We start from the raw sequence: 14959 nt of genomic DNA on the forward strand, positions 1-14959 counted from the left end.
CAATTATACTGATAGTTTTTGACATTTGTGTATAACATGTTCATAGAACTGTAAGGCAGGTATTACAATTCAAACATTAAAAAGGTTTACCCATTCACACAAGCCACAATCATTTGTGGAGCACTTAATCTACTGACAACCATCCTAATAGACTGATTATATTTGTCAATAAGCTTATTTTGTCTTTCATCTCTCTATTGAAATTAAGTATTCATGAGCTGCTTTCCTCCCGTGTGGTGCCGTTAAATTTAGTATATACAGCTGTAGCTCTCAGCTTCTGCTCTTATCCATGGCTCATACAGCTACTAAAGTTACAGAGCACAGGAGCTTTTAGAAGAAAGTATCACACATCATTCAGGTTTCTTGGGAGAGTAGGAACACCTTCAGTTTTCATTCCAGGGACAAACAGCACAGGAGTTACAGAGAAGTGCAACTGGGTTTTGGAGCTCTTATAAAAAGATTCACCTCATTTTTCAAGTATGGAACATAGAGATATAAAGCCTCCATATGCTTCCATGTTTACTTTATAAGCAGATCTAGAGGTTCACTGGTCCTGCAAACTCCTCATCCAAGTATATGCATCCTCTATTTTTCTGTAAACCACCCACTCATTACTGGGTGAATCTCTGATGTGCTGGACATTGGGGATATGAAGATACATATTCTTGATGTTGATGGATGACAGAAATTCCCCTGATTCCATGGACGCAATGGCAGATCTCAATGACTCCACGCAGAAGTGTTGAACATTGACATATTGATTTCACCTCTTCAGCTCCAGAACGGCTCAGACAGTGCCGTCCTCCTTGTGAGATAAGAGATTGGAATAGAACCCCTTGCACTATTCTAAGGGGGAAATAGGGACAATTGCACCCTGAGAGGAGAGTGTGTGCATCAAAGCATTGGATTATGAAGGATAAACCAGGAATTCTGTAATGGAAGAAGCAATCTTGGGAGCAGGCGGAAAACTCTATGGCATGGCTCAAAGAGATGACCTCCTAAATTCAGATGTCTGAGACATTAGCAAATTAGGTCTTCCTTAATAGGGAAAGTCATCCCCCCCATTCTGGATGCCTTGGTTGGGGACTTCCATACACACAGAAGATTTAGTAGAGGCGGAGTATAGTGGTCAGGGACACCAGGATGGACGCAGTTTGAACGAGAGCCTTAGGTTTTGGTTTTGCAAAAAATTTTTGTTATCCAAAGTCCTGGGGCTGTAGCTGCAAAAGGAATAAAACTGAGGCCTCTTCTGTGTGGAACCACGCATGGCTGGCTTTGTAGATGATGAGAACTCTTACCACCAGTAGCTTCAGAAATAAACTCGGCTAGTTGCAAATGGGCAATAAAAATCAGTGCCACCTGGAATAAGGACCCAGAAGAATGAGACCTCCAGCATCCCCATGGGCTGTAGTCGCAAGAGATCCTAGTTCCCATCCAGCAAGAACACCGCAGTGGTTTCCCAAGCTGTAAGGAGGCCTGCAAAGGAGGAGAAATTGGAATTGTCTCCCGTAGGTAAGCCTTCAAAACACCCAGGGGTATGCCATGCCAAGGAGCATCCGCTACATGGCTCAGTAAAGGTAGAGAGGTCCTGTGGGAGGGTGGGATTGAAGTGAAGATAGTGGGGTGTAGTGCTAGTGGTGGTGGGAAAAAGAAAGAGGAAGGAAGAGAGGGGGAAAGATTACTCAACTAACTGCCACAGACTGTAGAGCTCCAGGGCTCCAGTAGTATGTGCCCCTGTGCTCACCTGCCTTTAGTAGGAAGGGAGTGCTCCAATAGGGGGACCATTATAGATGGCGAGTTTGGTCTCCTGAGGGTCGAGCTAGCAGCAGAAGGGTTAACGCCAGTCTGTTTGCCTTCCTCGATGGGGTAACAGGAAAGTCCAGAGCCAGCTCTGTAATCCCAGATCCAGAAGGATAACAGCTGAACACTGGTGAATGAAGAAGTCTGCCTCCTACAGACACTAAGCTAAAATTGATTAGCTGTTTTTTGCAGGAGGGGTATAGCTGGTAGGAGGAGCTTTACCCACAGTCTTCAGCTATGTTCCCCAATGCAATAATAAAAAAAAAAAAGATTTTTAAAAATGCTTATTATAAAAATATAAAATAAAAAAAGAAAATCTAAAAATCTCGGCAGAAACAGAAACAATACACAGTGGAAGAATTGCTTTTTTTATCACTCCAAGAAAAAAAATGAATGAAAAGCTATCAAAAATTATATGTTCCCTAAAATGGTACCAACACAAACTGCAGGTCGCTCCGCAAAAAGCGAGCCCTCACCCCGTCAAAAAATAGAGCAATAGAAAGACATTATATTTTCTAAAAAAAAGGTATTTAATTTTTAAGCATTATATAAAAGAACTGCATAAATTTGGTATCACTGTACTTGTACTGACCCACGGAATAAAGACAACATGTCATTCTTACTGCACCATGAAAACCGAAAAAAAATGACCCCCAACACCCCCAAGTGGTGCAACTGTGGTCTTTTCCCACTTCACCCATTTTTAAAAGTCTAATAGTACATTATATGGCACTTTACATGATGTAGATATGTTACCCAAAGAATAAAAAGTTATGATTTTTTGAAAGTGGGAGTACTGGAACTGCAGAATGTGTCCTGAATGCAGGCGCATCAATGACCCTTGGTTATAAAAGGGTTAATCAATATTAAGCACCATACAGTGCCAAACTAGAGAAAAACTGCATACACCAATGACGCATTTATAACAAGAACATAACAGTGGAGTCACCCCACATCATACAATCACAGATCCGTGGGCGGCCCATGTACCAGCAATATAGTAAGATACCTGCATACACAAATAATACCGTCCGGCAGGAGATTAATAAGACAACCACAGACATATCAACAAGTCGTGTGTTTCTTCAGCCAAAACATTTTCGGATAAGTTAAATAACAATTTTCAAATTAAAGAATATATAAATTGTAATATCCGACGTGCGGTCTGTATGATCACAGGTGATATCTGTAAGTTATCCTATGTGGGATGTACGTGTAGAAGATAGAAAAGTAAAATATTGGAACATTTGCAGGATACCGTGAGGCACATTGGATCTTCCATCTGTAAACACGGTGCCTATAGGGTTAAACCTTAGAAGGAAATAATGTTGCATTATTAATTGTATCAGTATGCACACGACTTGTTGATATGTCTGTAGTTGTCTTATTAATCTCCTGCTGGACGGTATTATTTGTGTATGCAGGTATTTTACTATATTGCTGGTACATGGGCCGGCCACGGATCTGTGATTGTATGATGTGGGGTGACTCCATTGTCAGAAATGGTTGTTCATACACTATGACTAAAGACTGAGTGTTGGTCCGAAACGCAGACTCTTCTCTACATGAAGTCTCACCTTGGTGGTCATCTGTAGGGATCCCCTCCTTACACGGCTGATCCCCGCTCACATGTGTCTCTGTAGCATCAATAGGGATCGGATCTTCCTCCAGTTTCACCAGCTGTGAAATAAATATTGTAAAAGTCATCACACAGTTGGAGAAGTCGTGTGGAAGGTTTTATATGGCCAGAAAAGGTCATTAATTAGTATGAGGAGCCGGAATGACAGGACAGCAGTAGTGATCTGGGCCAAATAGCTGCAGGTCTCCTGTATAACTCCAACCTGTGGCTTCTTTATTCCAACCAGAAGTCTCCAGAACCAGAAAATAGTGATAAGATGCGGAGATCTAATGTCTGCGGTCGGCTGTAATCCTGCCATCTCCAGCTTTCTCATTACACAAGTATCAGTCGTATAATAATAAGACTGAACACAAGACCTTCCCAGCCGTCCTACAGACCAGAGGGGAGATTTCATGAGACCTTCTCTCCACCTACCTGATCATCCTGTGGATGAAGAGGATGGGGACATCTCTCCGCTGCTGTTCTCTTACTGGATCTACCTGCAGAAAACACAGACAGCCACTGAATTCATTCTCTACATACAAATAATAAAGGCGTGTGGATTTAGTCCTGTCTATTACCTGGTGATGGGGAGGACTGGTGGTCCTCCATCATGACGTCCTTGTACAGATCCTTGTGTCCTTCTAAATACTCCCACTCCTCCATGGAGAAATAGACAGTGACGTCCTGACACCTTATAGGAACCTGACAACACAATGATATCGTCATCACCCAGACACAGTATACCGCCATAGCGTTACTGTATAATGTCCCAGCATTCCCAGCAGCGTCACCTCTCCAGTCAGCAGCTCAATCATCTTGTTGGTGAGTTCTAGGATCTTCTGCTCATTGATCTCCTCCAGTATCAGGGGGTGAGGTGGAGGCCCTGTGATTGGGCTCAGGGGTCTTCCCCATCCATCAGACACCGGGGCCTGACAGCCATCACTAGAAGTCTTCTTCACTACCGTGTAATCCTGTTTATGGGGAGAAACATCCAGAAATATAATTGCAGACATTCCCAAAGTCCTTCATGTCTCCAGTTACATCTAACAGTTATTAAAGCTGTTGTCTATATCAGGAGAAGAATGAAAACAATATAGATAGCTGAATAAAGCAAGCCTTACCCCCCTAGTGATCGGCCTATAGTGTTTTTACATCCTACAGCTGCAGGGTGTGTATGAAGGAGGATAAAGCAGCGCTCTCCCTGCATGCATTGCGGCTGCCAGCTGTCTCTTACACCCGACACCCAGCCGCAACAGCTCTGATAAGCAGCTGAGCGCTGCCTGTGATGGGCTGAGCGCTCAGCCAATCAGTGCAGCCCTTTCAGCAGGCGGCGATTTTTAAATCCCCATCTGCTGAAAGAGCTTCACAGCAGTGCCGGGGAGCCAGCCGGAGGATGTGCCTGAGTGGCGGGTATATAATTTCTAAACTTTTTTCACCAGCTAGGGATGATTTTTGGGGAAGGGCTTATATTTCAAGCCCCTACCCGAAAATTATCGCCTGTCATTCATTCGGCGAGAGCTGCCTGTGATTGGCTGGCAGCAGCCGCAGCTTCATTGAAGACAATGGAGAGAGTGAAATTTTCTCGAGCACCCGAGCACCACAGTGGTGCTCGCTCGAGCAACGAGTACATCGGGTACGCTAATCAAGCTCGGACTAGCATGCTCGCTCATCTCTAGTTGGGGTCCCAGTGATGAGACCCCACCAATAAGCAAGCTACTACCTATGCTGTGGTACAGGCTAACTTGTTTGGAGGGATAATATCTTTAACCCCTTCATGACGTGGCCTATCTTGGGCTTAAGGATGCAATGATTTTTGTGGGATTTTAATCTCCACTTTTTAAAAGCCATAACTTTTTTACTTTTCCATCGATACGGCTATATGGAGCCTTGATTTTTGCCTGGCAAACTATAGTTTTTATTGATACCATTTTCGGGTGCATATAATGCATTGTAAAACTTTTATTATTTTTTTTAGAGCAGGGATTAAAAACACATCAATTCTGCCACTGTTTTTTATTTTTTCAGTGTCAGGGCTTATTCAGATAAGCGTATATCATTGGGGTTTTCACATCTGACCTATATACGCTGCTCTTCTCTGCAACGGGAGGCACTACGCTAGTGCATTGAGCTCCTGCCCCCTCTTTGCCCTCTCTCTGCCCCTGACCACTGTTTGCAATGAGAAGGGTGGAACGGAGACGGAGCTAAGTTCCACCCCAGTGTCGCCCCTCTCATTGCCAACAATGGCGAGGGGCGGCAAGAGGGTGGAGAGGGGGTGGGAGCTCAATGCACTAGCTCCCAGCCCGGCCCGCCTCCTCCCTTGCAGAGAAGGGCAACGTATATCGGATGGGTGTGAAAACCCGACAGATATACGCTCATCTGAATAAGCCCTCAATCATAAGCATAAATGACAGTATACATTTTTTTATGCTGGTGAGAACAATTATGACGATAACACAATTATTATCTTTTTTTTAGGTTTTTCGATTTTTGCACAATAAAACCCCCTTTTTTTCAAATTGTGATTATTTTTACATCGCTGCATTTCAAGTCCCATAATATTTTTATTTTTGCATGGACGGAGCTCTGTGAGGGCTTGTTTTTTGTGTCAGGAGCTGTAGTTTTTATGTGTACCAATTTAGGGTACAGATTGCTTTTATTGCGCTTTTTTTGGAGATAAAATGAATAAAATAAGCATTTTGTCTCCTTTTATTTTACGGTTTTTGCTGCACAGGATAAGTAATGAGCTCAAATTATAGTACAGGTCGTTATAAACAAGATGATGGCATATTTGTGGGGGATTTCTTTAATTTTTTTTATACAAATAAGCGAAAATGTGCAAAAAAGGGGTTTTTATTTTATTTTTATTTTTTTACACTATATTTTTGTTTTCTCGCAATCTTTATGTCCCTATAGGGGACCTGAACCATAACAGCTATGATCACTCTGATAAGGCATGTGGCCTTGTAGGGCAGATGTCTCCTATGTACTACCTAGTACTGGCCCTCCTGTACCGGTAGCCAACCCCATACGCCCTAAGATACAGACTTTGCACAACATGATAGCTATAGCTGATACTACCTTTGAGGACATCAAAGATGCCCTACAGGGACTAGCGGACCGGCTAGGACTGACCTCCTCCATGACTTTCCAGAATAGAATGGCCTTAGATATGATCTTAGCAGAGAAAGGAAGGGTATGTAAAATGATAGGGAGACCTGCTGCAAATACATCCTCGACAACACAGGACCAAACCGTAAAGTGACTACAGCCATCAAGAGTCCAGAGGACTATGAGACATCTTACACCCACTGCAGACTCTTTCCCCTAAGCAATTACAATATCTTTAAGCCCATAGGGACAGCATCTGACTTCTCTGTTTGCATAGCCCGTTGCGGGAAGGGGGGGTCCATGGGATAGCTATGACTCATCTAATGTGCAGCACAAAAGAGTTCCAAAGTACCTCCAGACAGATGAGATAGGCCCGGGATTAGGGAAAGATAAAATAGTCATTTTAAGGGGATTGTAATGGATTGTATTAAACAAAGTAAAATATCTATTGCAAATATGTGCTTTCTTTTCTACTTACACACGCTGCCTCTTTAAATGCTGACTAACTACTTGCCCCCCCCCCCCCCCCCCCCACCGTGTTCTTAACAGTTTACCCAAGAAGGCGCCTTTTTTCAACCAGGATTTCTGAGTTAAGAACGTCAGCTCCTGGAGGAGGAGACTCATATAAGATAATCACCATTCAGCTACAGATTCGTACTTCATGACGTATTAACTATGCACACTTTCTATAAAACCCCATGCAGCTTGATTAGAATAAAGAAGTTTCTTTTAGCTGAACAGCAGGTTTCAGCGTGATTCTTGCGTGCATGAACAGTCTTCGGGCCTTACACCTTCTAATCAGGAAGGGGGCAGATATTCATCATTAGGTATATTAGTACCAATCTATATCAGCATAAAGTGGTTAAGGCCCTTTTCAGGGACAGATCATCCGGCTGTGTTACAACTGCTGATCAGCAATGATCATGTTAGTCAGTGATTGTTAATAATGTTCAGATGGGTGGATGATCTCTGGGTAGTGCAAGCGATCGATAGTAATGGCTGTTCTTCCCCATACAGCTAACATCGGTTGGCTGCACATCTCCCTGATTACATGATAAAATGTGCAGCAACCAACTGGCATTTTATGCACAAAAGACAACGATCCGCCAACACACAAGCGTTCATAGTTATGTAAAGCTTATTTTCTTGAATTTCCCAACATTGCCCCATTTATCTGAAATCGGAGAACCCCTCGTAGATAAGAATGATGGAACGTGATGTCACCCCCAGAATCTCTCACCTCTCCTGTAAGCTGGAAGAGTATCTCTAGGGTGAGGGTGAATATACTCTCTGCCATCTTGTCCCTCTTCCTCTCCATCCTTGTCGGGTCAATCAGGAATATTATCTGATATAGAAGATATCAGCTGAGGATCCTGAATGGAGAGAAGACGAGACAATGTAACATCATACAAAACCCCCATAATAATACAATTACTGGAGAGAATAAAGGGAAACCGGCGAGGAGGTAATAAAGTCTAGATGTTGTGTTCTCTCTTTTAATACCTAAATCTAGGCAGTTCCTCCATGTTTGAGGTCAAAGCATGTCGCATCTTCACATGACGGCTACGGCAAATCAGGGTAACAAAAGTGATGTTACTATAAGGCCTTATTCACACAAGCGTTTTTCGTGGTTAGTTTAGCCGTGATAAAGAATCGCGACCATCTGAAGTGTTGGCTTCCAACGCATTCATTCAAATTACCGATTTTAAACTGCATAAAAAGCTTTCAGCACAAAAGATAAAACCTCAGCGACCGAATAAAGTGGCCGAATTTATACATGGCTAGAAAGACAGGTCTTGCCCTATCTTTCGGCCGATATACACTGGCAGCTCCCATAAACACCTATGGGAGCTGAACAAAAAGGGAAGAGGAGGGAGTTAAACAGTGGCCAGCGCAGCTAAAATATGACAGTTGCCTCTATTTAGGCATTAGAAGTAATTCTGAGGATTTATGCCTACCGAGGGAATTTCGGACTGCAGCATATACGCCCCACCCGGCCGTGTGAATGGACAAGAAAATGTTAATTTTAGCCATGACTCAATAGCGTCTTTTTCCCGTTCATGCAAATTTTTGACTGTGACGCAGTCAACATAAAACAGCATCACTTTTGTGAAAGAGGCCTAAGGCTGGATTCAAACAAGCGTATATCGGCCAGCGTTTTCACTGCCAGCTGATATACACTACCATCTGATGCATTGGATTCCAATGCATCAGATCACGCAGGCGTAATACCGCGGCATAAAAGCGCCCGGCTGGTAAATATAGCGCCAGGCAGGGGCGTAACTAAAGGCTCAGGGGCCCTGATGCAAAAGGTGAGCTGGGGCCCCCCCTCTATCTGTATCTGTACCCGTACCCATATCTAAACCATGCTGCACAGAGGCATAACTTGAAGCTTCTGGGCCCCAATGCAAAACCTGTAACAGGGCCCCCAACTATAATGCTTTATTCATAGTACTGGGCTCCCTATATGGAGAAGAGAGGCCTTATGGGCCCTCTAAGGCTCCTGGGCCCGGGTGCAACCGCATCCCCTGCACCCTCTATAGTTACGCCCCTGGCGCCAGGAAAGATAGCCCTGGAACTATCTTACTGGCTGGAATACGGCCGCTGCCATTGACTCCTATAACAGCAATGGGAGTGGGCGGGACAGAGGTGTAGCCAGAGTGTGTTCTGTCAGGTTCTTCACATTTCTTATGGCCAACCCCCCGACCACCACCACCTCCCTAGCAGTAGCCAGATGTTAGTTTTAGGCTAACGGGGAGTCATGAAATGCACAAAAATACACAGTTTTAGTGCATTTTTCCTCATTTTGGTTCAGGTGACCAAAACTTTTCTCAGGGTCAAAGAGGTAAAAAGTGGTGTGGTCAAGGGCGGGGCTTAACACAACATATGATTTCACCTCCATGTTTATAAAAAGTACAGGGCTGGTTCAAAAAAAGACAGCAAGCCAATTCCGCATCTAAAGAAACATTCAAACTCTGTACCATTGGTGCAGATTTTGTCTGGAAATCTGCTGCTTACCCAACCAGCATCACCTGACTAGCAGCGCCACACCTGACAAGCATCACCTGACTAGCAGCGCCACACCTGACAAGCATCACCTGACCAGCAGTGCAACAACTGTCCAGTATCGTCTGACCAGTAATGCCACCCCTGACCAGCAGCGCCCGACAAGGCTGCAGGGAACTGGAAAATTGGTAGCGCTGACAACGGGAAGCCTTCAGAGCAGGTGAGGGGCAGCACCACATAGTATAAAATCAGCTGTGTACCTGCAGCCGATTTCCAGTCAAAAATCTGCACCAATGGTACAGATTTCGACAGCTTTTTTAGATGTGAAATTTGCTATGGACATTCCACAGCATTTCCGCCACACGTAAACATCCCTTAAGTCAGCTTGAGGTACGCTGCCATATGCAAAGTGGCCTCAGTAGTAACACTGTCCCCTATACCAGCACAGCAATAATAGTCACCTCCCCACATTGACCGCACCAATAACAGTGACACCCACAGTGGCCCCAGTAGTAACAGTGACCCCCACAGTAGTCCAACAATAATACTGCCCCCCCCCCCCACGGTAGCCCCAGTAGTAATAGTGACCCCCACAATAACCCCAGCAATAACAGTGACCCCACACAGTGGCACCAGCAATAATAGTAACTACCCACAGTAGCCCCAGCAAAATAGTGACCGCCCCCACACTGTAGTCCCAGTAGTAATAGTGACCATCACAGTATCCCCATCAATAACAGTGACCCCTCACAGTATCCCCTGAAATAGTAACCCCTACAGTAGCCCCATCAATAATAGTGACCCCCCCCACAGTGGTACCAGCAATAACAGTGAACCCCACAGTGGCCCCAGCAATAATAGTGACCCCCACAGTTGCCCCAGCAATAGTGTCCCACCACAGTTGCCCCAGCAAAAGTAATCCCCCAACAGGGGCCACAGCAATAATAATGATCCCCCCAGTAGCCCCAGTAGTAATATTGACCCCAACAGTAGCCCCATAAATAACAGTGACCCCCAAAGTAGCTCCAGAAATACTAGTGACCCCCACAGTAGCCCCAGCAATAATAGTAACCGCCCACAGTGGCCCCATCAATAATACTGAGCCCCGACAGTGGCCCTAGTAGTAATAGTGACTCCCACAATAGTCCAGGCAATAATAGTGACACCCCACAGTAGCCCCAGTAGTAATAGTGACCCCCATAGAAGTGCCAGTAATAATAACCCCCCACAGAAGCTCCAGCAATAATAGTGACCCCCCACAGTGGCCCCTAGCAATAATAGGGAACCCCCAGTAATAATAGTGATGCCCCATAGTAGCCCCATCAATAATAGTGACCCCCCCCCCACAGTGGCACCAGCAATAGTAACCTCCCACAGTAGCCCCAGCATTAAAATCGACCCCTGCAGTAGCCCCATCAATAACAGTTACCCCCCACAATAACCCCAATAGTAATAGTGAACCCCCAACAATAGTCCCAGCAATAGTAACACCCACAGTAGCCCTCAGAAATAATAGTGACACCCAGTATCCCCTGTAGTAATTTGGGAAAGTGATGCCGCACAGTAGACCAATCAATAATAGTAACCCCCCACAGTAGCCCCATCAATAATAGTTACCCCCCACAGTAGCCCCATCAATAACAGTTACCGCCCCACAGTAGCCCCAGTAGTAATAGTGAACCCCCCACAGTAGCCCCAGCAATAGTAACCCCCACAGTGGCCCCATCAATAATAGTGACACCCAGTAGCCCCCGTAGTAATTTGTGGTAGTGATGCCCCACAGTAGTCCCATAAATAATAGTAAATCCCCACAGTAGCCCCATCAATAATAGTGGCCCCCCACAGTAGCCCCATAAATAATAGTGCCCCCCACCCCACAGTTGCCCTCGCAAGAGTGCTCCCACCACAGTGGCCCAGCAATAATAGTGACCCACCCAGTAGCCCCAGTAGTAATAGTGACCTCCACAATAGCCCCATCAATAACAGTTACCTCCCCACAGTAGCCCCTGTAGTAATAGTGAACCCCCCACAGTAGCCCCAGCAATAGTAACCCCCACAGTGGCCCCAGCAATAATAGTGACACCCAGTAGCCCCCGTAGTAATTTTGGGTAGTGATGCCCCACAGTAGACCCATCAATAATAGTAAACCCCCACAGTAGCCACATCAATAATAGTGACCCCCCCGCGACAGTATCCCCATCAAAAATAGTGGCCCCCCACAGTAGCCCCATCAATAATAGTGCCCCCCACCCCACAGTTGCCCTCGCAAGAGTGCTCCCCCCACAGTGGCCCAGCAATAATAGTGACCCACACAGTAGCCCCAGTAGTAATATTGACCCCCACAGTAGCCCCATTAATAACAATGACCTCCAAAGTAGCCCCAGCAATAATAGTGACCCCCACAATAGCCCCAGCAATAGCAACTTCCCACAGTAGCCTCAGCAATAATAGTGACCTCCCACGGTGGCTTCATTGGTTATAGTGACTACACCCCCACAGTATCCCAATCAATAATAGTGACCCCCCCACAGTAGCCCCATCAATAATAGTGCCCCCCCAAAGTGGCCAAAGCAATAATAGTGACCACCCAGTAGCCCCAGTAGTAATAGTGACCCCCAATAGTAGCCCCATCAATAATAATGGCCCCGCCCAGTAGCCCCATCAATAATAGTGAACCCCACAGTTGCCCCAGTAGTAATAGTGATGCCCACTGTAGCCCAAGCAATAAATTGACTCCCCAGAGTAGCCCCATCAGTAATACTGACTCCCTTCACAGTAGCCCCATCAGTAATAGTGACTCCCCCACAGTAGCCCCATCAATAATATTGCCCCCTACTGTAGCCTAATTAATAACAGTGACCCCCCACAGTAGCCCTAGCAATATTAGTGTCCCCCACAGTAGCTCCAGCAATAAATTGACCCCCCAGAGTAGCCCCATCAATAATAGTGACCCCCAGTAACTCCATCAATAGTGACCCCAGTAGTATTAGTGCTCCTCCTAAGAACCATATAATTACCTCTTCAGAGTGCTGCTGCTCCTCCCAACGCTGCTACCGGCATCAGTGTGCAGGTGCGGAGCTGCGCCTCCTCCCTTCTCCTCTCTTGCAGAACTAAAGAGGAGATTAGAGGGGAGGGGAGGAAGATCCTGGATGCACACACAGCCGTCAATGTGTGCATCTGGCTCGCAGCGCTACGACACTCTATCCAGCTGAGGAGCTGTGAAACTCTATCCAGTAATCACTATAATGGTGACCCGACAAATGACTGTCCAGCTAGGGTCCCCACGGAAAGCGGGACACAGGGTCCCAAAGCGGGACTGTCCCACCTTAATCAGGACATCTGATTGCTTCATTTTGTACTTTTTTTTTTCGTCCTTGCAGTGTTTTTACTTTTTCCCACATTGGCTTTCGTACAGAAAAACAAAACAAGTGTGAAGAATCTATAACCAAAAAACATCACCAAAATAATGCTTAGGCTGCGGTCACACGGGGCGGAAATCCCACGGAATGACCGCAGCGGGACTGCACAGAAATTCAGCAAGGTTTCTGCGTCAGAAGTGCAGCTTCAAAACTTGCGCCGTTCGGTGTGGGCTTTGAAGCGGCTTTGCCACCTGCATCTGCTGCAGCCATCTCTCCCCATAGAGGGGAGCGCTGGCCGCAGCGGTAACGGCGATACAGCTGACATACAGATTTGAATTCCGCACGGCATGTCAGTTTCATCGCGGCTTGGCCACAGCGGCTTCTCTGCAGTGTGTGGATGAGATTTTTGCACATCTGGTCCGCTTTGCTGCTTTATGCTGGGATAAAAATTGCTGGCAGAATTTTCGTGCAGAAAGTCCACACGGAAATTCCGCGCCAAATCTGCCCCGTGGGAGCCCAGCCTTACAAAAACGCATGATGTTTTTAACAAGTCCAAAAACATCCCGTCACAATAAAGTGCCAGGATGGTACTGTAAGGCTGGGTTCTCACAGGGCGGATTCTCGGCAGATATCTCGCAGTTTGGCCGCAGCGAAAAACCGCAAGATTTCCGCCGGGAGAACCGCCGCTGCAAAACCCGCGGCTTTGAAGCGGCCCGGCCGCTCACTCTTCCGTTGCGGCCGGGGCTCCCATAGAGGAAAGCGCGGACGCAGCGGGAAAAAAAAATAGACATGCTGCAGTCGGCACATCCGCTTCTGGCGGCTTAGCCGCAGCGGATGTGCCGACCCGTGTGGACGTGATTTCTGAGAAATCTCGTCCACATGGCTGGCTAATCACGAGATTTGCCGCGCCGAAATTCGCATGGAATTTCCGCCCCCCCCCCCCAGTGCTGGAGACCCCACATACCTCCACCTGCAGCCGGACAGGAACCGCGTGGTTGCTCTGTGCTTACAGGACCTGTGATGATGTCACCGTCATGTGATCAGTGTGTGGGAGGAGACAAGGGGTCACATGACCAGGGCTCTCCGCTCAGTGGATGCAGGACTCTGCTGTGTGAGGATGTATTCAGAGAGTGAATGGAGTGGAGCCGAGCGTGTGTGAGACGGAGGAGCGGAGCCGAGCGTGTGCGAGACGGAGGAGCAGAGGCCAGTGTGTGTAATACACAGGTGGCGCGATATATGTAATATACATGTATGGGGAGTGTATATATGTGTAATGTACATGTAGAGGGGGTGTATATGTGTGTAATGTACATGTAGAGGGGCCGTATATGTGTGTAATGTACACATGGCGACCGTATATATGTGTAATGTACATGTAGGGGGGGTGGTATATATGTGTGTAATGTACATGTAGGAGGTGGTATATATGTGTGTAATATACATGTAGGGGGTGGTATACATGTGAAATGTACATGTTGGAGGTGGTATATATGTCTGTAATGTACACATGGCGACCGTATATATGTGTAATGTACACGTAGGGAGCTGTATGTATGTGTAATGTATAGGTAGGGGTGGTAAATATGTGTAATGTACATGTAGGGGGCAGTATGTGTAGTGACCCAGAGGGTCCTACAGAGAAGTCAAAGAGAGTTAATAAGTTCCTGGGATCTCACTATGAGCCTCAAGGGGACATAGGAGGGGCCCCACCTGAGATAGAAGCTGTTATTCCTGAAATAGCTATCCCAGCAACAGCCTACTGATTGGTGCTTTAGTTGCAGCTTACTGATTGGTGCTTTAGTTGCTTAGCAACAGCAGAGCCTGCATGGAAAAGGTAATTTTAAGTGTGCGTATGTTGTAAGTTGAGAGTTGGAGGTTGGGAGCAGAAGAGAGCAGATGCACAGACAAAAGCAGGAGTGGGATATAGTGCGGTGAGACAGCGAGTGCGTCATCAGGAGAGATAGACAGAGGAAGATAGAAGAGTAGTAGAGTTTCTCCTCCATCCTAAGGAAATCAGAGCCAGAAAGAAAGGTCATCATAATAGTGAGTGTTACCTCCCCTTGTG

At 46.2% G+C, this 14959-nt stretch overlaps 1 protein-coding gene across 1 annotated transcript in view; it reads right to left on the reverse strand.

Moving 5' to 3' along the window:
* LOC136626704 (uncharacterized) overlaps positions 1-14959 on the reverse strand; it is a 244542-nt gene that overhangs the window by 32273 nt on the left and 197310 nt on the right. The window lies entirely within an intron of this gene.

Source organism: Eleutherodactylus coqui, chromosome 4 (assembly GCF_035609145.1).
Source record: "Eleutherodactylus coqui strain aEleCoq1 chromosome 4, aEleCoq1.hap1, whole genome shotgun sequence".
In the NCBI taxonomy this organism is placed as follows: domain Eukaryota; kingdom Metazoa; phylum Chordata; class Amphibia; order Anura; family Eleutherodactylidae; genus Eleutherodactylus; species Eleutherodactylus coqui.